The 21623-nt window shown below is 35.4% G+C and overlaps 1 protein-coding gene and 1 pseudogene across 1 annotated transcript in view; one reads left to right on the forward strand and one right to left on the reverse strand.

The window, feature by feature from the left end:
• THSD7A (thrombospondin type 1 domain containing 7A) overlaps positions 1–21623 on the forward strand; it is a 351382-nt gene that overhangs the window by 98672 nt on the left and 231087 nt on the right. The window lies entirely within an intron of this gene.
• On the reverse strand, positions 2055–6407 carry LOC128781193 (10 kDa heat shock protein, mitochondrial pseudogene; annotated as a pseudogene).

A 21623-nucleotide genomic window follows, 5' to 3' on the forward strand; every position in this document is an offset into this window, starting at 1 on the left:
TCAATGTTGGATGATTTCCAATTTGAAGTGTTGTTTTTGAACCTAAATAGAATCAGCTCAGAACAGCAATATGATACATTGAGAAATAAAGGTGTCTTTGGAGAAAGAACTTCAAGTGCAAATTAACTCGAAATAATTTAACCTGAGTGTGGAATAATTTGCAGTTTTTCTTTGGTACAGCTGTGGGAATTGCTTCTGTAGGCCCCATTGGGGGAGTTGCCTGGCTACTCGCAATTTTGTCACATCTGTCAGCTGTAGCTAAATGGAAAATATAGTAAAAGGTAACATTGCAGAGATTTGGGACATTCCCTAGAGGGTCTTGTCTCCTTGCAGCAGTGAATAAATTACGTGAAAGCTGAAATGAAATACAGTATTGTTGATTTGCCAACTCATGCAATCTGAAAAGAATGAAAAAAAAATCACTTCTTGGATTCACTGTTGAAATGCTCTATAGCCAGAAGCTCCTGTCGAGTACAGGCGTATTTCCTGATCCTAAAATCAAACCAGTGTTATCTAGGCAGGTGTGCTTTTTTCTGATTTGTCAGTTTTCATGAAAATATTTTACAGGGAAACGATCATTATACTGTATTTAGATACACATATTCACTTAATTTTCAGTTTTGAAAAAAAAAAAAAGGTACATGGATTCAGTCAGACATACCGGCAGACCTACAATAGGAAGTGTCAGAGTCCGCCAAAGGCTAATTTAATGATTATGATTATATGGTAAAAATAGTCAACAGCTTCCGCATCCACTGGGGCACCGCACAGTTAATGGACAGTTAATAGTGAAACACCAGGTATCAGACACTTCGTCATTGACTAAAAGAAGTCAGTGTGCAGTGCTTATTTACATACATTTAATTGGTGTTATTTTTAGCGGAGGAATTTTATTTCAATTCCTAGGATGGCACCTAAGTATAGAAACTAGGTGACCTTCAATTTGGTCTTTTCACTATACAGGTTCCTGCATTTCCTACAGAGAGATCTTTAACTAAGTGGCAGGTTATTAACATAGCTTCCTCTTTCATTTTGAAGAGTTCTTGTGAAGGTTAATGAGAAGACATTTGAAAGACGTTTGTTTACTGTAAAGGACCAATAATTGTCTTTTGGGGTTCAATTAACAACTGAAGAACAGGAATTGCTCATGCCTCTTTCTTGGGCTTTGTTCATTCAAGAAATATTTACTTAAATTTATGCAGAATATCATATAAGATATACAGTTCTTATCAGTGTAAGTTATCAGTATCCTCAAGGAGTTTGCAGTCCAAATAGATGGTAGCATATAACAAGCATGAAAAATAAATTGTTGACTGACTTAAGGGAAAGGAGAATTCTGTTCGTTCTTCCTGAAGTTATCTGTGAAGAGTTTGGGGCATGAGTTGGGCCTTAAACAGTTAATGAACATTCAACAGTCTGAATTACAGTGGAGGTTATTCCAGGTACAGGGACTGTAATGCAGTAATGTTTTGAAGGTTGAAGGCCAAAGATAGGTTGGTCAAGGGCAAATAATACTATTATGTTAAAAACCAGAAGTTACAACATTTATTTTGAGGTCATAGTTTGAAAGAACTACAAATCTTATAGTAGGAAATGTTATCAGAATCCATTGTTAAATTCACAGAGATGGCAATCAGTTCGGCCTTGCCAAATTCAAAGAGTCATTGAATTCTGTGAATCCATTGCCAGTATTTGAAAGCTTGGTATTTCCCACAAAATTCTTATTTCTAGAGATCTTGAACTTCTAATCAAAACTACAGTGGTGGACTTACATTCTTTTATGGCCATAATCAGAACAGAACTCATTATACAGGATCTGGCATAAATAGTACACCATGTTATGACATAAAAATCTTGTTTTAACTTTTTATTTTTATTTGGAAATGTTTATATCAGTACAGTGATACTAAATTTTAAAAGACACTGGATGTCATTACTTTGGATATCATTAGTTTATTATAAAAGAGACACGAAAGTTATTTACATGATGAAAGATTTCAGTACTTGAACAGAATGGGCTGTGTCACATGATGCCATTTCAATAGTGATTTATTTCAGTCTACATACTTGCCAAGAATGTCACTATCTCTAAATAAGAAAGAATCCTCATCATCTAGAACTACTTCGGTTCCTCCATATTCTGGAAGAAGAACTTTATCTCCAACTTTCGTGCTAACTGGTTGAATCTCTCCACCCTTTCCTTTGGAGCCCGATCCAACAGCTACTACGGTGGCTTGCAATACTTTTCCTTGAGATTTTTCTGGAAGCATAATGTCTCTTTTGGTTACAATTTCTGTAGCGCACCTTTCAACCAATACAGGGTCAAAGAAGGGCAGAAACCTTCTAAACCTTTTTCCCCCCTTCCTCTCTAATACCAAGTAGGCTATTCAGGAAACAGATTACATCTTGATAATTTTCTGAAATTCTAGCATCTAGCACAGAGACTGGCTCACATTTGGCACTCATTAAATTTTAATTAGATAAGTGAATCAATAACTACCTCTAGGTTAACCATTTTCAGATCTTCATATATTTTAAGACTCTCCATTATCCTGACTATTCTTGGTATACTCTCTGTTTTGCCAGAAGTCTTCTTTAATTGAAGTTTATTATGATTGACAAGAGATGCACAGGAAACATAGTTCTGTGATGAATTTTGTATGAACTTGAAAGTTAGATATAGCTGGTTTAATATCTCATCTCATCCATATGCTACCAGTGTGATCGTGGCAGATTTAGTCACCTCGCTTAGTCTTGGTTTCCTCATGCATAAATTATGAAAAATGTGATACAGTTTAGGTATGGATTCTGGCATGTGGCGAGTTTATATTCAATTATTTACATTAGGTTCATATTCTAGAACTCAGCACAGCATGGCAATATGTCATAGTCGTGCTAAAGTTTTTGTGGAACGGTCCTCTAGAGCTAGACTTTGAACTCCCACTCTTGTGATAGATATTATCATTTATATTTCTAGGAAGTGCAGTTTAATGGTCGTTTAGGTTGGAAAAGTTAGAATAGGAGGCATGTTGCATATTTCAGCTCAAATACCGTGGCTATGTTCACAGTTATTTTGCTCAAAAAGAACCCCATCTGTCCCTTTTCTGATTGCTACGAACTGTATCTGACAAACCACGTGAGCGGTGTCACAAACACTTCCTGAACTTAGAAAGTTTCACCACCTCATATTCAATGATGGGATCGCAGTCGGCTACTCTCTCTGCCAGTTGGCATGTGTCGTTGAACCCTTTTCCTGGTTTTCTGCCCTATGTCTGACTACTCTCAATATTCAGTTTAACTGGAAAACTCTTCAATGGAGATAGGGCTTGAATGTTAGTGGCCGACATGGAGTACTATATCTAAATCTGGTGTAGATTGTTCTGACTGGTTTCTGGAGGCCTGGAAAGGGCATAGAGTTGCTTCAAATTTTTCCCTTGCTTGAAATGTATGTGAGAAAACAGCAATTATTGGAAATGCCATACTAAGAGAGTGGCACTGTGAAAAGTCCACAATAAAGTCACTAATCTACTGGAGTGAGGCTTAGAAGGATAACAAAGAGGCACAGCAAACTGAGACCATGGGAAACGATGACTGATGGAGTACCTTGTTAAGAGTGACAACGCTCCTTAGCTACACTCACTTATACTTTTATATACCCACATGTTTTAAAATCTCAAAAGGAGAACTTCTTTGAGTACCTCTATAAACCTAATTATTGGGATGTTGGGAAAAATAAGAAGTGAAATGATTCCTCTGAGTTTTATGAAACAAATCACTACAAAAGTGTTTACTGAACTTTCATGAGGGAAGTAAAATAGAGATGCCTTAATTAATTGCAAGTCTCGTGTATTATAGAACATTTTTCCAAAAATGTTCATGTAATGATAATAATGTTGTGGACCACAGCAACAGCTGCCATGTAGAATGGTACATGAACTTGACACATGCCAGGCTTTGTGCACATATATTTTCTAATTTGCTTCAACAGTAACCCTGTAAGTATCACTACCCTTGCTTTCTATCTAGGTGAGGAGAACAGAGCATAAAGCTGGTCAGTAGCAAAACTATTACCCTTCCATTGGGGAAACTAACACCAAACCCACTACTCTTGCTATAGAAGCGATATAACATGGCATCTAGTTAAGGTTAACCTTTCACATTCAGACTGGGCATCTCAATCAACCATCCTAATCTTGGATTCAGACTAAAATTTGGTTTTACACTGACCACTTTCTGGCTGAGTAACTTTGAGCAAGACACTTTATTCTCTAAGTTTGTTTAAAAATTATAATATGTGGAGAGTATATGTTATTACTAGCTTTACTAGGTCATGAGGACCCATCCACTTAGTACATAACAAATAAGTGTTGAATAAATGCATGAATGTGAATTATTTGCTTTATTTGGAATTATATTACCCCGATTTGAAAGGCTATGGAAACCTAAGACATCATGCACAGTTCATGTAAATCATTTCCTACTCTGCCCCTTTTTTAAAAAATAAGGAATTGCTTAAAAGTTCTCTGTCTCTGGCTTTACGACTTCGATATTCTACTTAAACTTGTCACTGATACCTGTCCACTTCAGGTATCACTTTGTTATTTAGCAAATACCATTAAGAATGTCAAAGAAACTAAAGATGAATAAAGGAAGCGTTATCCAAGGATCCCACTATATGAACGCATTTATATCTGACTCAGCTAACATTTTAAAAGGGAGTATTAAAACTAAGCAAGAATGTTAGGAGTAGCAGCACAAACACATGTTTAGTTTTAGTTTATTAAAAAACAAGTCTTTGAAGAAAATTGTTGCCTTGTTTTTCCCAAGGAGAAGAATTGAAAAAGCATGAGTTGTTTTGGGAGTGGCATAAATTAGCCTTCAGTGTGCCAATATCCCCCCCCGCCGCCCCGTCAAAGGACTGTCAGGATGGATCAGCACACCATAGAACAAGAGTTCTCAGTGAAACAGGCTCGAACAAACTTCCATCTTCTGAAATACTGGAAGCAACTTCCTTAAATAATAGAGTTGAAGAGAAACGAGAAGTAAAATACCAGAGAGCCAGTGGAATAAACTTGCCAGCAGTCGGACGGAGGTTTTAGGAAATACAGTCTGAGAAAGAGATAACTAAGGTATCTTTGTCCAGCTGAGAACTTGCCTCATTCCTGTAGATTTATACTTTCCCCAAGACATCAATCCGCCATACAAGTTTACTTTTGAGAAGCAAGTGCTTTTGAAATATGTGGCTCCTTCCCACTCTCTGAACCAAGGTGGATGTACACTTTGCTGCTTGTATATTCACCAAGTTTGATTATTATGGACCCTCGACAGTCAGGTAGAAATATATATTGTAGTTCATTTTACTGGACAAGCAATGTATCCCTTAGAAAATTAGCCAGAGAAATACTTAGATTCTAAGAATTTCAAGAGAATGTGGAATCTTGTTTCCTCCTTTCTAAGAGTGTGTGTTCATATTGAATGTTTAGGTTGATATTTGCTATTATCTATGAATTATTTATCTGTGTGAAGCTAAACAAGTTTCACAGTATTCCCCATGAAATAAAATGAACTTTATGATTTGGCAACATTTCAGAAACAGCCAAAGCTGTGAATTTAATACAGGCAGATACACATCTCTGGAGCTCAGCTTGGCAGGAACACGCGGGGGTCTATGTCCAATGCTAACCTTTCTTTTTTCTTCATTCCAAATGGGTGAGGGCTTCCTTCATTGGAATAGGGCCCATACACAGAAAGCTATCTTCACTCCATTAACTATTGATTTCTAACGGTTTGACCTCTTATATTTTTTGAAATTGTGGGTTAACCTCCTTGCTTGAAGGAAAACAGCACCTGGGAATGAAATTTCCATTTTCTAAAGTAATGTCATCATACAGGACGGACTAAAATGGCCCATGACATTAACCTGTGGTTGTTAAGAGGATAGCATCATTTACTTGGTTTGAGAAAGAAAAAAAAAAAAAACAACAACAACATGGTTTTATTTTTAATGGACCAAAAAGGAAGAAAGAGTGTGGACTCCATCTTTTGAAAAGTTTCTCAAAACCTTTTCTCGGTAGGATGAGACAAGAAGAAGGTCACAGAAGTGACTTGTACTCTCTGCACTGTCAATTGTTAAAAGTCACGATCATGTTCCAGTAACAGCTACTTCTCTATTTCACTCAAATTAGGAAAATGACAGTTATGAGAAAAGCATTTTATTGCATACTGTGATTTGAAGGCAGTCACCGAACCAGTGAGTGCTTTGACCTGACATAATAGTTATCATTTTAGCAGCTTTAACCAATTTGTTCATAATTGCTGGGAAGATAGTTTGTCAAATAAAGAATTCCTTGACTTAGACCCTGTAACTTACCTTTATGACACAGTCCTATCATGGCCAGAGCTTTCATTGTGATATCGTGTTTTCTCTCTATTATATAGAAATTAATATTTATCCACATTTTAATCCTAAAAGGAAGGGAATTCTAGAAAAGTTTATTCCCGCTTAAGAAGACAAATAGAGGAGAGAGAGAAACTTACTTTTTAAATCTATATTTCTATCTAATGAATTCCCATAAAGTCTGTCTTTTACCCTCTTTATAGCTTGAACTCTTGCATTTTACTTACTACAGATCTCCAAGACTTGCTCTGGGAATTAACTGGGATAGGGCAAGGCAAGTGCAGGGTAGTGGGCTTGAAATGCAGACACACAAAACTGTTACTACCTGCTCACCTTCCTCCTCCATTCTCCCATTCCAAACCCACCGAACTCCATCCACCGCTGGTCTCTCTCGCTCGCTGCCCTGCAATCCAACACACTCACCTGCCTTTTTTCCTATTTAGAACTTCGGCTCATTTTTTTCTCTCTGCCTGAAATGTGCTGTCCTTGCCCTTACATGGCCACCGCCTCATCATTTTCAGTCTTTGTTTACATTTTGCATCTCAGGAAGGTCTGTCTGTACGTCCTGTGCAGGTGGCCCCTCTTCTTTTCTAAAGCAGCATTCGTTCCTTTGTTCGCCCATGGCCTCACCTCGTTTTGGATGTGAGAGAATGGTTGTATACAGTGCCTGTGTCCTCTGCAGTAGACTGTCCTCGTGAGTTTCAACCCAGGCTGCACTTTAAAATACCTGGGGAGCTTTTAAACAATGCTGATGCATGGGCTCTGTCTACAAGAAATTTCCAGTAATTGGCCTTGGGCAAGGCCCCGGCACCAATACTGGTTGGAAGTTCCCTGGAGGATCCTGGCTCACAGCAGGGTTGAAGCTCTGCCCTGAGCTGCAGAGGCACTAGTCGGCTCCATCGGCCCCTGGCACAGGGCTGGCAGGCCTGACACGCACTGTGATGGTCTGTGGGGTGTGAATGTTTGGGTTAACGTCTGGCGTATTGCTGACGTTCTAGTTTTCTTTGTTTTCAAAATATGCCTTGGAGATGATAAAAATATTTGCAAGCAGCAGTACCGTAAAAGTTGAAATGAGAAAGAAAGAAGTGTCAGTAAATCTTCTGAGCTTAAAACTAAAAAATGAACCCTGTTGTTCTCTTCCATTGATGAAATCAAGATATTTCCCATCAGTTCTTTTACTGAGTAACTTAAGAATGTCTGCCACAAAATGTGTCCATAAACTGTGTGTGTGCGTATGGCATACGTATATTTCATTTTCTCAACTATGAGAATCTATCCAAAGATCACTAAAACCATAAATCAGTATCCCCATCATAGGGCAGTCATTCTTGCATATTACAACCAAAATAAATAATCTTTAGTTGAACTTAAGTTTATTTTTCTTTTTGCTTATTAGCAAAAAATATATACTTTTTAGTAGTATCTGTATTGCAGTGCTTTTTTTTCTTTGCATCTGGTGATTCTATTCTACACCAAAGCCAGAACTAGGCTACTGGGATGTGGCAAGGGATGCATTTGTCTCAGTGCCAAAAAACCCAGTAGTCACAATAATATTTTAATGTAATATTTTTAGAAATAAAAATTAATGCAAAAAACTCCATCAGGAAGAAAATGTCAAAGTTTTAGATGAAGGCTGCTGCTGTGCTGGACCATATCTGCGACTGAGGCAAAAAAACCATGTGCACCCCTAGGTACATCTTTGAGTTTTTAAATGGGTAGTTTTTCTCAGAACAATATAGTTGATGAGAACAAGTTTCCATGATATTATTTTATGCTAAATACTTGGCACAAAATAATTTATTATAATTTTAGTGAAGGGGAAGCTAATTAAAATTATTTTAGGTTATCTTTTGGTCAAGAGAAATTGACAAACGGCAATTTTCTCAACTCAAAATGAGATGAGCGAAGAAGTAGATTTTGAAAAAAAGTGATTGATGAGTTTGCTTCCATTAACATCAGAGTCCACACATTTCCTTTTGCCTCAGGCTGCAGCAGGGCTCCACACAGCCCTGTGATGCATGAGGTTTTATTTCTAAAGTAATTTGACCATCCCCCCCAAAAGAAAATGTCACACTATGAAATCAAATTGAAATCGTTGGCTCAAAAGTGAGACAAAGGTGGTTCTTCTATGTTGATAATGAAGATTTGACATTTACATATATGCCCTTTGAAATGTCGCATAATATAGTACAAACATAAATATGCAAACTTTGTTCAAGATAAAGAATGAATCATAATTGTAGTATTAACATCTCAATCTAAGGTAGAACATAACCCAATGAGAGAATTTTAATCATAAAGTGAAAGGTGTGATTTAATGGCTTAATATCAGCTTGACCAAGTTCTTTTTAAATGCAGTGAATTATAAATAGCAACTGTACAAGCTATTCTCTGATAGCAAACAATAAGGATAGAAAAAGTATTTTAAGCAAAAAGGAAAGTCAGAAAGTACATTGAAAATATGAAAAAAAAATCCTTTTTGGGATTTTAATGTTTTCCTCATGGGAATATCTGAAAGAAAGGAGGAAACATAAGGATTTAGAAATACCCACAGCCAGGAAATGAGCAAACCTTCAACATTGTGATATCAAGTATGCCAGAAATGCTGGAATATTTTATAAGCTCTAACAAGCATAACTTTATAAAAGTTAATAATTAAAATGTCCAAAATTGTATTGAATTCTATTCTCCATAATAATGGAATTATTTTATTTTTAAAACTGAGAGGAGAAAAAATGAAACTAGGAGCAAAGAGAGAAAAGAGTAAATATTATTTTTAATATCATTTAATCATAAAAATATCAATAGACGATTATAAATTCTACTCTCTTTTGGAATCTGTTAAATATACAACAACAGAATGAAATATTGAAATTGCTATGGAAAATTTTGATCATCTTTATTTGGATTACATATAGGTGAAATGTGTAGATGGTGTTGCAATGTCCTAGTAAGATTTAGTGGTAATCCAAATAAGTTGTCATATGAACCTTCTGTACAACATGTTATAACATTCTAACCACCTACCTATAAATAAAGTTAAGCACTTCGATTGAAAAAGAAAAGAACAACCAAGATTTTACGTGACCATCTCTGAAAAGGGCATGTAAAACTATAAATGGGTTTCAAAACAATTCAGCAAACTGCAAGTCACAATGAATAATAAATGAGCACAAGGCTGGCTCTGTGGCATGTTTCTCAGCAAGGGGAATATCTATAGACTTCCAAATACTGATGCCCATAAAATCATTTCACTGTTGTTTCTACAATTTAAATGATTAGGTATTTGACTATTACTAATAAACAGTTTATAGCTCTGAGTCATATCTGGAACTGAAAGGTGAACTATTTTATCCCAGGAGCTTGTAATATCTTATAACCTAAACCATGCTACACTAGAGGCAAAACAGTGGCTATCAAAGGAGCTGGCTTTTTAAGTTTCACCTCATTTTTCAGACTGATTTTGCTGGTGCCAGGAGCATCAGAAAAGCAACTAAGAGCATTTACTACTTTCTGTGCCCACTGTTTACCATCAATGATCTGTTAATGTTCCTTCATAGCCTCCAGGTATCCCAAAGATAAGATTGGAGAGCTCTTCCTTATCTACGATTATCCTCTGGAACTACACACATGAAAACTTCTCATCAGACTGCAAACGTCAGCAAACTTGTTAACGCTTACAGAAAATAACATTGTTTTACAGAAGTCAGGGAGTCTCACTATCTAAGACCAGTTGCTGTTCTGACTGCCAGGCTACTGTGAAAATGTGAGCAAAGAGCTAATGTGTTGGTTTAAGATCAAACCCATAAAGAAGTAGAAATATTTGGGGTAGTTTGATTATTGGAACCCATTTTTTTTAGCCTATAATACTGTGAAAGCATCTTCAAAAAGATGGGATCGAATCGCTGTAAATAATAGATTTATACCGGGGACTTTGAAATACAGAGAGCTGTGCTTTTGCTGAATAAGTTAATACTGTCTACCATGCTTTGATATGAGGCCCCTTCTGCCCAGTGGATCACTTCATTGAACTCTCAGGATTCTGGAAGTGGTGCATCTTAGACATCATGTCTTTGCTACAGTCAGTTTGTTCCCATCAGGGCTATGTTAGATACATGTTAACACAGCATTAACACTCATTAACACTGGTTTGCATTTATCAGTTCAGTTAGCTGCCTAGTAGAGCCTTAGGGCAAACTCTTCAATACCAACATTCTCCTTTGCATACACAAAAATTCAGAACCCAGGCCCCGACCAGACTGTGCCCTGCTCAGTGCCTGGATCATCCATCCCCCTTTCCAGAGCCACAAGCCTGTGAATGTTTGGCTCCTGCCTACTCAGTGAAGAATCCTCGGTGGTAGTAGATCTCCGTTGTCCATACCAAAGAACCTGAGGTTCAAGTATAGACTCATTAGCCCAGCCTTCAAGGCTCTGCAGAATCTGGTAAAAACTAGGTTTCCAATCTCATGTCCCACTCCCTGTACCTTACACTGGGGTGAAACTGGACTCCCAGCAACATGTTCATCCAAATATGTTCCGCTTTTTGCCTCTGCTTATGCTCTTTGTTCTGCTTGGCATTCTTCTCATTTTTTTTCATATCCACTGAATGTCACACATTGCAACTTACACTGCCCATATTTGTAACACACACATCCGTGCACATCTGCATGCACATAGGCATGCACATATAATTACAGTAGCACCTAGACATGAAGAGTTTGGGAGAGTCATCGCTAGGAATGAAAATGGCTCCTGTGGTTCGAATCCGGTAACAGAAGTCTGGATGTCCAAAAAAGGAAGCTTTAGGGTTAGTGGAAGCTTCAGTGAAGGATTATATATGTGGGATGACACATTGTCCATTTCCTAATTTCTTTCGAAATATACTGATAATAAACAAATATAGAAGTATTGTGTCTCTGAAGCAAGATCATTAAATTCCAGATATGGAATTAACCACTTATTAACTTGTTGATGAGTAATTAGTGCATATTAATTTATATTTTTTAAATCTCCAGATAGGAGTTTTTAAAAACCAAAAGTATTACTTTTGTAAAAAAAAAAATACAATAGTATATCTAGAATTAGGGAATCTATAACCAAAAATTGTCATTTAATCTTTCTCTAATTTCCCAGGTGATGTTGATTATTTCATTTATTTTGGATTACTTGACACTTTGTACGTTCTTAATTACAGCATGCCTCAGTTTACAGAACGCTGCTACAAAGAGCCTCACACTGGTTGTTGAGTTACACAAGGGCATGCCAAGCCTCTTACATTATTATTATTATTATTATTTATTATTATTACCACCTCCACACATGGTATGGTAACTGAAAGGAAAGGAAATCTCCAAATAGCGACTCAACTACTGATTTTCAGAACTACTTCTTTAAGTGTCACGTTTCTGTCACTCTAAGGAACATTTTCCAGGTAGCCAGGAATATCGGTCTTTTTCTCTCTGGAGAGGTGTGTTCATATTAACAGCAAAATCAATGATTTGAGCTATAAATGAATGAGTTCAGATTTTATTCAACCCTTTCACTGTCCATGTGGGACTTCTGTATAACAACGATCCTCTATAAACATAATTATATGTTAGATATGTTAGTAGACATGTTAGCTTCTCTGACTTATTTTAATATGCTTGTATAAACTAGGAACAAAAAACAATCACTAATGAAATTTCAAATGTTTTAATTCTTTCTTTACCTCCACTATTAGCTTATTGCTCCTATAAAATGGAATGTCACCCTTCATATTTTTAAAAAGAAATCTTTATTTTACATTTATTTTGGTATATTTTATAAAACATATCCTTAAGTATACTTATAAACAAAAATGTTGTACTATAGCATGATATTTAAAGGCATAAAAAAACAACAGTTTCATCACCAATGGGCACTCACATCCTATATCACACTTGATAATAAATTCATAAAAATATTATTCAATAAAATGTTGGATATTCTCCGTTATATACCAGTCTCTGTACTAGGCAGTATGTAATAGGCATAGTTTAAATTATAATAATATTAATTATTATCTACTATTAATTGAACACCCACAGGAGCTGCCCAATATATTTTCTAAATGTGTTATTTTTAAATTTATTTCTTACAACCCTTTGCTATTCAAGTAATTCATCGTTAATCAGTGATGTAAACAGCCTGGTCACCTTGAACCAGCAAATCTGAGGAAGGTTTACCTTTAAGAGAGTAGAGCTCCTCACTGGCACAGACTCTTTCTAAAGCCCCAGGTGAAAGGAGAGACTCTGGCAATATTGTTATAGGGTCACTTATTTTTGTATTTGTTGCCTTTTAAGAACTTTCCATTTGTGTCTCTTTATTTTCTCATTATACATAAATACTCGCCCTTGGACCTAATTTTGTATCTGTAACTTTGTACTTTTTTTTTTAGAGAGGGTTCCCAAATTGTACACACTTCGAGTCTGTTCCTGCAGCTAAAAAGGGAGCTGAGTGGCTCAAGGCTTTAGAACTGTCAAGACTATGCTTTTTCACTGGCCCAACAACCTTAGAGAGTGCTTGCTCTAGGGAAGGGAGTCTTGTGTGCAAACATCCAGAGACTGTAGAAAGAGATGAGTGCTCCAAACCCCCCACATTCCAACATTGTAGAGTTTGTGATTGACACACTGCAGGAAGGTTTCTGGAGAAGGGTTAAGAACAGCTTTTGATTACGGAAAGTATGTGGTGGGTAGATAAAGAGTGGTTCGATTAAGGACACAATAGAAACCCAACTCCTATTTGCCTTATTTTCCTGTAGGTTTTCGGGTCTCAACCTTCCTGCTTGTTAGATCTACTCATACCATATTTATTGAATATGTGTGCCTGCAAAGGTGTTCTAACTGGCAGGGTCTGAAAATTATTGGTAATTAGCATTAATGAGCAGGAAGAATTTCAGTGGCAATTAGAAAATCCTTTGGCATCATGTCCTAATAACTAGTTAAGATGGTTGACTCTTCCAACATTCATTCACATTTTCTCCTTAGAAATAAGCTTTGTTGCATGACCTTATATATGCAGAGAGAAATGAGGTGGGGGAGGTTCTTTTATTTGGAATCTCAACATTCTTAGGCCATAGAGAAGCAGCCACAGGAAGCTCTGCTTGACATCACAGACAAAGCCTTTGATGCTGCTTTACCTGTGAATTGGTATTGATGGCTCCTGAATTGTGAGATCCAGCTACAAGTAACAGACCCGTCAATTTAATGCTTAAGTCACCCTTTCCCTTTTCTTTGATTTGCATCCGTCTTATTAGAAAGTGACACTCTCTTATTGATTTCATTCAACCCTTTAAAGAGAAGATAAGAAAAACGAAAATGTGACCGAGATAAGAGGGCCTCAAGGTGATCCATGGATAGAATCTAAAGGGAAGAATTGTTTCCAAGGAAAACTGGGGTCTCAGGAAATGCTGTGAAGGGGACAGGATTCAGAGGCTAGAGAAAGCACTTTAAGGTTACTGTCGCATACTTGAGAATCTGTTCCACTACTCTATCCTTGGTAATAATTTCAGTGCTTTAGAAAGCATGCATCTCTTATCTTTTATGGCCCTATGTATAAAGTAGTCTAAAAGGTTACTGTTGATAACCATATACAACTTCACATCAGTTTCAATGGCTATTTGCTACTCATTGCTAAGTGAAATGTCAAAATATGTCTCTGAACCTTAGGCAAACGTGACACCTGATTTCTAGCTTCTTCCTTTTCAGTAATAATAATACTAAATGTGTGATGTATTTAATACAACATTCCTATGAAGTGTGTTCTATTATTACCCTCCACATAACAATGAGGAATTAGATGCTTACAGAAGTTAAGTGGTCCAAAGAAGTATAACAAATAAAGGGCAAGCATCTCCATAAACTCAGATTTCAGGTATACTCTCTGCATTCTGTCCATCTGACTGCCATAGACTGTGTTTTGTTTTAAATAGGGACCACATACATATGTTTGAAGGTACTTGGATAACCCTATTTATTATTCTGACAGCTGACTTCTTGGCCTTCTTGAAATATTTATACTAGAAAAATTTATTGAATCTCTCATAAAAGAATGTGGATGATAGAGACTGAAAGCAATAAAAGGTGAAAAACAAAATTTTATACTAGCGTTGAGGCCATAGAGCACCAATATAATAAAAGGAGTGGCTAAGAAGGCAGTTTTTAGTGCTAATGTTATGTAGAAGATCCCAGAATGTAGGACAACTTGTGTTTTTACTGTAGCATGTTACATTCATTTTTAAAGAAAATTGATTATAATTCATTATTTAAAATGAAGGGAAACAATATCAAAAAAGAAAATATAATTAAAACCTATTATCATATGAGATAGAAAAAAGTCACCATTATCATTTTGCAAATGCCATTTCAGTTATTTTTGTCCAACAAAATTGAGATTCTTCTATATTTCATCTAATATCTGGTACTTTGATTTAACCATGCATATCGACAAATTCTCATGTCATTATGTTGATTGATCTTCAAATATTAAAACCAATCTTGTATTTTTGGAGAAATTTCTTGTGGGTCATGATATATTATCCTTTTGATGCATTTATTGTCGGATTGCTTTGTGAATTTTTAAAAATTGTTTTTACATCTATGTTCATGAAAGAGATTGGTTTATAATTTTCCTCTCCTCATATCCTCGTCAGGTCGTGGGATCAAGGTTATTCTGAGTCTGTAAACACTGAGCATGTAGTGATTCCCCTTGTCTCTATGTTCTGGAGTATTTCAGGGGCTGAATTATCACAGTTTTTTTCTTGGATGTTGGATGAATTCATCAACAAAGCCATCATGACCAAGTATTTTCTTTGTGGGAATGCTTTCTTACAGATTGAATGCATAGAACAATATTTATTAATTTTCTTTATATCTCTTAATGTCAGTTTTGATGTTTCATGGTTTTCTAAGAATTTATTTCATTTAATTTTCAATTTTGTGACAAGATTTGTCATAATATTTTATTAATCTCTGCAGAATCTCTAAGGATGTCTCCTTTGTAAATTTCTCATATTAGTAATTTGTAAGTGCTCTCTTTTTAAATTTACCTATCTTGGTTGATGTTTACCAATATGGTCAGTCTTTAGTAAACTAAAAGACATTTAGTAGAAAATGTCTTTTCTCTGTGGAATATTTGATTTCCGTTTAATTAATATCTGTTCCTATGCTTATTTTCTTCTTTCTACTTTCTTTGAATTTATTATTTTTCCAACTTTTTCAGATGATACTTAGATCATAGTCCTTACAACCTTTTTTCTTAAGTACTTATAACTTACTCACTTAGAGTTATACATTTTCTCCAAGAATTAGTTTAGCTTTATCTCAGAAACTTTGATATCACATTTTTATTCACATTCGCCACAAAATAGTTTTTAATATCTATTGTGATTCCTTCTTTGACCCGTGTGTTATGTACGTGTGGGTTGTTAACTTTCACTCTTTCAGGGAAATTCTGTTTATCTGTTTGTTATTGAATTGTAGCTTAATTCTACTGTGGTCAGAGATATGCTATGTCTGAAATAGCCCTTTGAGTTATGTTGAGACTTGCTTTAACATTTGCATATGATCAGTCTTGGTCCATGTTTTATATGCATTCAAAAGAAAGTACTCATTATGCAGCTATGGATGTAATAGCTTGTGTATGTCAGGTGTGTTGATTCTGTTCATCTTGTTGTTCAAATCTTCTAAATTGCTACGATATTTTTTCTATTCTATCAACTAATAAGAGAAACGTCTTGGGGATTTTTATTATAATTACACATTTGAGCATTTCTCCTAGTCATGTCAAATTTAACTTTAAACATTTTGAGGTCAAATATTATTAGGTACATACAAATTTTAAAATGTTTTAGTATTCTGATGGAATGATAATTTTATTACTATTAAATTCCTGTCTTTGATGCTTTTTGTTGCAATATATTTGTCAGGTATTAATATATCTTTACTAGTTTCTTTTGGTTAGTGTTTGTATGCTATCTCATTTTACTATAACCCAGTTTCCTTATATGGGTTATAGTTTTGTATGTTTGTAAGCAACAAAAGTTGGCTTTTGATTTTATATCCATTCTGACTGTATTTATCTTTTACATTGGATATATATTTTCTTTACATTGGAGGTAAATCCATGCATTTTGGTTTGCATCTTAGTTATTTCTACTTGTCTATTTAATTATTTTGCTATTTAACTATTTTTCTATTTCCTCATTTCTCCTACATATCTTTTTCTCTCCTTTATTTTATTTTTTTCTTATCACTATTTCTCCTCTAATAGCTCATTAATGATACATTTTTTGGCTATTCTTTTAGTGGCTTACACTTACCTTCATTTATTAAGGTAAACTCTAAGTTAGTAATTCTATTTCATCCCAGAAATTTCAATGACCTTGAATATTTCTGTCTCTATTTATCTCATCTTTCATTGTCAATGACGTCAGTGATGTACATTTTTATTCTGTATACATGAAACTGCACTAGACATGTTACTGTTTTATGCATTCAATATTTGCTTGGATTTACCTTTTCAGTATTTGTATTACTTCTGGAAAGTTTTCTTCTTGGATATTTTTTTTCTCCCTTCTCCTGTTAATGTGTTTGAATGGTACAGATTTTTCCTATGTCCCATATGTTCTCTTCTTTAATTTTTGAGTCATTCTAGATATTTCTAATTGAATTATCTTCTATTTTACTAGTCCCCTTGCTGTGAAATCTATTTTTTCAGTTCTTAATTCAATTATTATATATTTTTTAGTTGTAGATTTTTCATTTAACTATTTTTAAAGTTAATTTCTGTTCTCTGCTGAAATTCTCCATGTTTTTTATTTTCTGGAGACAATCACAGTTACTTTATTGTGCAGGTATCTTCTGTATGTTGGTATTCTAAGCAATGCTTGCTGAATGCCAGCCAATGTGATTTAAGAAAGGGGAAAAGGGGACTCTTGACAATTGATATAATTTTCCAGATAGGGTTTGTGTGTGTGTGCCTGGTGTTTACTTAGGCTATGGAAATATCACCATCATTTAACCTGGAATCCTGCTGATATATTTTTTTTATTTTTACTTTATCCACAGCGATAGCATTTTGGAAATCAGAACTGACAGCTGGATTATTTTCTTTCTTTCTGCTCAGCTCTGGACATAATATTTTCTTCCTATGTCTATAAAATTACTAAAAATTCTGCTCATCTTCTTCATCTTTTTGACACAATTTAGAAAATGGAAAATTCCTCAGGGGTGCTGTTTGAGACAAATGTCAGATCTCTTCTTCACTTCCTTTCTTCTGGGATATTGGTTCTTCAACTTCTTGCTTCATTAAAATATTTCTGATGCCTTCAAACAGATTTTTTAAAAAATTTAACTAACTATTCTAATTCTTATTGGAAAGATTGGTGTGAAGTATGTCAGGGTTAGAAACAGAAAACTTCTTCCTTTGTTTTAAATACATACTCACATGTATTTTTCTTATTTCTCTTTAAAACAGGTTTCCTTTTTTATACTTTTCTCTATTAGGCATACATAATTTATTTTAGTGTATGTTACCAGGTAGAGATTTAACTTCTGTCAGTTAATCAAGAATTTAGTGTTATTTATTTTTATTCAGTTTTTAACTCATTAATACAAAATGCAATATTTATTACGTTTTGCTATAATATATTTTTTGAATTTTTTGTGGTTTTTCATATTTTATTATGTTCTGTTGAACTGTTCTTACTTGGCCATCACATTTTATTTCTTTTTTTTTTTTTAATTTTTATTGTTATTCAATTACAGTTGTATGCCTTTTCTCCCCATCCCTCCACCTCATCCCAGCTGAACCCACCTCCCTCCCCCACCTCCACCCTCCCCCTTGATTTTGTCCATGTGTCCTTTAGGTAGTTCCTGTAATCCCCACTCCTCACTGTCCCCTCCCCACTCCCCTCTGACCATTGTTAGATTGTTCTTAACTTCAATGTCTCTGGGTATATTTTGTTTGCTTTTATCTTCTATTGATTATGTTCCAGTTAAAGGTGAGATCATATGGTATTTGTCCCTCACCGTCTGGCTTATTTCACTCAGCATAATGCTCTCCAGTTCCATCCCATGCTGTTGCAAAGGGTAGAAGCTCCTTCTTTCTCTCTGCTGTGTAGAATTCCATTGTGTAAATATACCACAGTTTTTGGATCCACTCATTTGCTGATGGGCACTTAGATTGCTTCCAGTACTTGGCTATTGTAAATTGTGCTGCTATGAACATTGGGATGCACAGGTTCTTTTGGATTGGTGTTCCAGGGTTCTTAGGCTATAATCCCAGCAGTGGAATTGCTGGGTCAAAGGGCAGTTCCAACATTTTATTTCTTGTGACTTCAAAATATGGCTTAATATAAAAGCAGGCAAGGCCCCATATCACTGCTTTTATCCGTAATGTTTATTTTAGATATAGCTGATTTTATAAGAGATGAAGTTTGGAATAATTTCTCCTGAAATTATAATATTTCATTAGAATTTTTGTTTGATTTATATGAGCCTGAATTTTCTGTCAACCTTTGCTTTCATTGTGAGTGTGGAATAGTTTTTGTACATCTTAAGCTAGTCTTCTGACCAGGTGGGACGCTGCATGAGGCAATAATGGCATCACTTTTAAACATCATGGTGCGCCCAGGCCTCACACAGTACGTGGTACGGTCGCTACTCATTACCTCTTTTTCTGAAAGCATCAGTGTCATAAATTATTCTAGTAAAACTTGGTTTCTCTTCTAATTAATTCCTTTCATGTACAAGCATATCCCTCTTCATCTAGACTGATATCAAGGTCTTTTTATTTTGTGTAAATTAATGATCCATATCTCTCAAATGTTAATGCACATACAAATTATATAGACATCTTTTAAATATGCAGATTCTGATTCAGTAGGTTTGGGGTTAGACCTGATTCTGCTTTCCTGATCCTTGTCGATATTGCTGGTCCCTGGAGCGTACTTTGAGTAAAAAGAGTCTAGATTCTTAGATGGGACTTCTGTGGATGTTTATATTTTAACTAAAATAAGGTCTTGTGCTCACTGGGAAGGGTTACCTCTCAGTAGTATATTAGTGTTAATTTTTAAAAAATAAGCAGCTGGAATTTATATTCGTTAAGTGTATTCATTAAATAAGTACTTGTACAGCAGCAATTAATATGTGACATACATTATCCTAAACATTGGAAGTAGAAAAATAACAGGACAGTATCTGCCTTCACAGTACTAATAATTTGTACAAAGGAAAATGGACATAATTGCAGCACACAAACACTATGCCAGAGATCTATTGGAGGCAAAGTGGTACAGAATCTGAGTGTGGCTAAAGCACAATATTGGGAGGAAGCAAAATACAAGCCAGGCTTGGAGATGGAGTTAGAAGTCAGATCCTGGTGGAATTTATAGGCAGTGCTGCAAGCTCTGCTTTTATCTAAGAGCAATGGGAAGACATCAAAGAGTTCTGAGAAGGAAGGTGCCATGAACAGACTTACATGTTGAAAAGATCCCTCTAGCTGGTTAATAGAGAGAATAAATTAGAGGTGGGCAAAAGTGGACAAGTGGCTTACAATTTTAAATTGCAAGTGTGAGTATAGGTTGCTCTAATGCCTTTGAGCTCATTCATATGATACTATAATCAAATGGGAGTTGGGCTACTCATGGCCAAGCATCTGCACAATGAAGAAATCAGTGACATGTGGGTCATAACAAGAAGAGCTTGGAAATTAATGAAAGATAATTTGCTTAATTGGAGTAAATTCAAAACCCGAATTTACTTTGTCATATACTTCTTTTTGGAAATATCTTCCAAAAGTACAATTTAAGTCCTAAGAAATATACTCATACTTGATAATTTTCCCACTGTTTTCACTCATCCTCGTAGTCATATAGCCTATTGAGTTTCTGCTAAGAATCTTAAAGTCGAATGCATTTTCTATGTGCTCATTTTCTTATCAAGAGAAACATCAATTCTCGTGTTTTCCAGGAGCCACAGGGATCAGAAGTCATAGATAAAGGAATTCCTCCAACAGTATCCCCTACTTTATGATTCCTACTGTCAATTGGAAACTGCAAGATATCAAAGAATATATAAGACAGGAATTTTTTTATTGTATGACATCCTGAAAAACTGCTTATCTACAGATAAAAAAATTAGCCATTGGCAGAATGAATTAAAGAATCCTCTAGGAGGTTGAGATTTGTGAGATCTGTGAAGTTGAGGTCTTAGCATTTATCACAGAAGAAACCAGAATCCTTCAGGACAGCAGCAGTAATGAAAATGTGACTCACCCTCAGAAAGACATTGTGACATTGAAGAAAATGTCACAATGAAATAATGAGTCCACCATTAGCACCATCAGAGTGTAAGACCTATATGGGGAAAATAATTTTAATTCTATCACTTCTTACTCATCTCTGCAAGCATATTAGCAAGTGACAAACAAGTCTAAAATAAAATAACCATGATAAACATGCATCCTCCTGATAACAACCTCAGAAAAAAAGGAACCAAACCAGAAGGAAACTAATGTTAAAGTTTGTTATTTTAAACAATCGTAGGTAACTCTATCTCACACTTTACAATTTAATTGCCTAATGTCCCTGAGCAGCCGGTTGAGTTTTGGATTCGTTTTAGGCACACATTTCCTTAAGCCTACAAGTTCATTTTCTCACCAGTTAGTTTTGCAGTTGATGCATTTCTGATGTTGGACTCCCCACCTGCTGGTCTCTGGTTGATGCCAGCAGGGTGGCCATCCTATCTAAGTACTTGACTTTCATTACTGTTGCTTTTTAAGTGTAATATAATCTCGACCTCCATAGCCAGCTACTCTATTTTTTAGCCTCTTGATAACTCATACAGGATGTGAAACTATATTTTTTTTAATTTAGAATCTTGTCCTTTGAGGATTTCTGGAAACAGATATCCTCTGCTATCTCTTGCAGCTCACCAAGTATCTATTAAGGAACCATATCCATTATATTTTGTACTATAGAAAAGACTCATCAATTTTTATTGGCAGTCTAGCGCTATAGTGGACACCACAAAAGGAACATAACAAAGCTCCTATCTCTGAGAGGTTTAAAATCTTATTTGAGAAATAGGTTTACATACACAAAATACTGGGTGAACAATAGAACACACAAGTTAACAATATGTCAAAACAGGTGGGACAGATAGTGCAAGAAATCCTCTTAAGCCTACATAACATGAGAGGAGAA

The sequence above is a fragment of the Desmodus rotundus genome, chromosome 6, assembly GCF_022682495.2.
Source record: "Desmodus rotundus isolate HL8 chromosome 6, HLdesRot8A.1, whole genome shotgun sequence".
In the NCBI taxonomy this organism is placed as follows: Eukaryota; Metazoa; Chordata; class Mammalia; order Chiroptera; family Phyllostomidae; genus Desmodus; species Desmodus rotundus.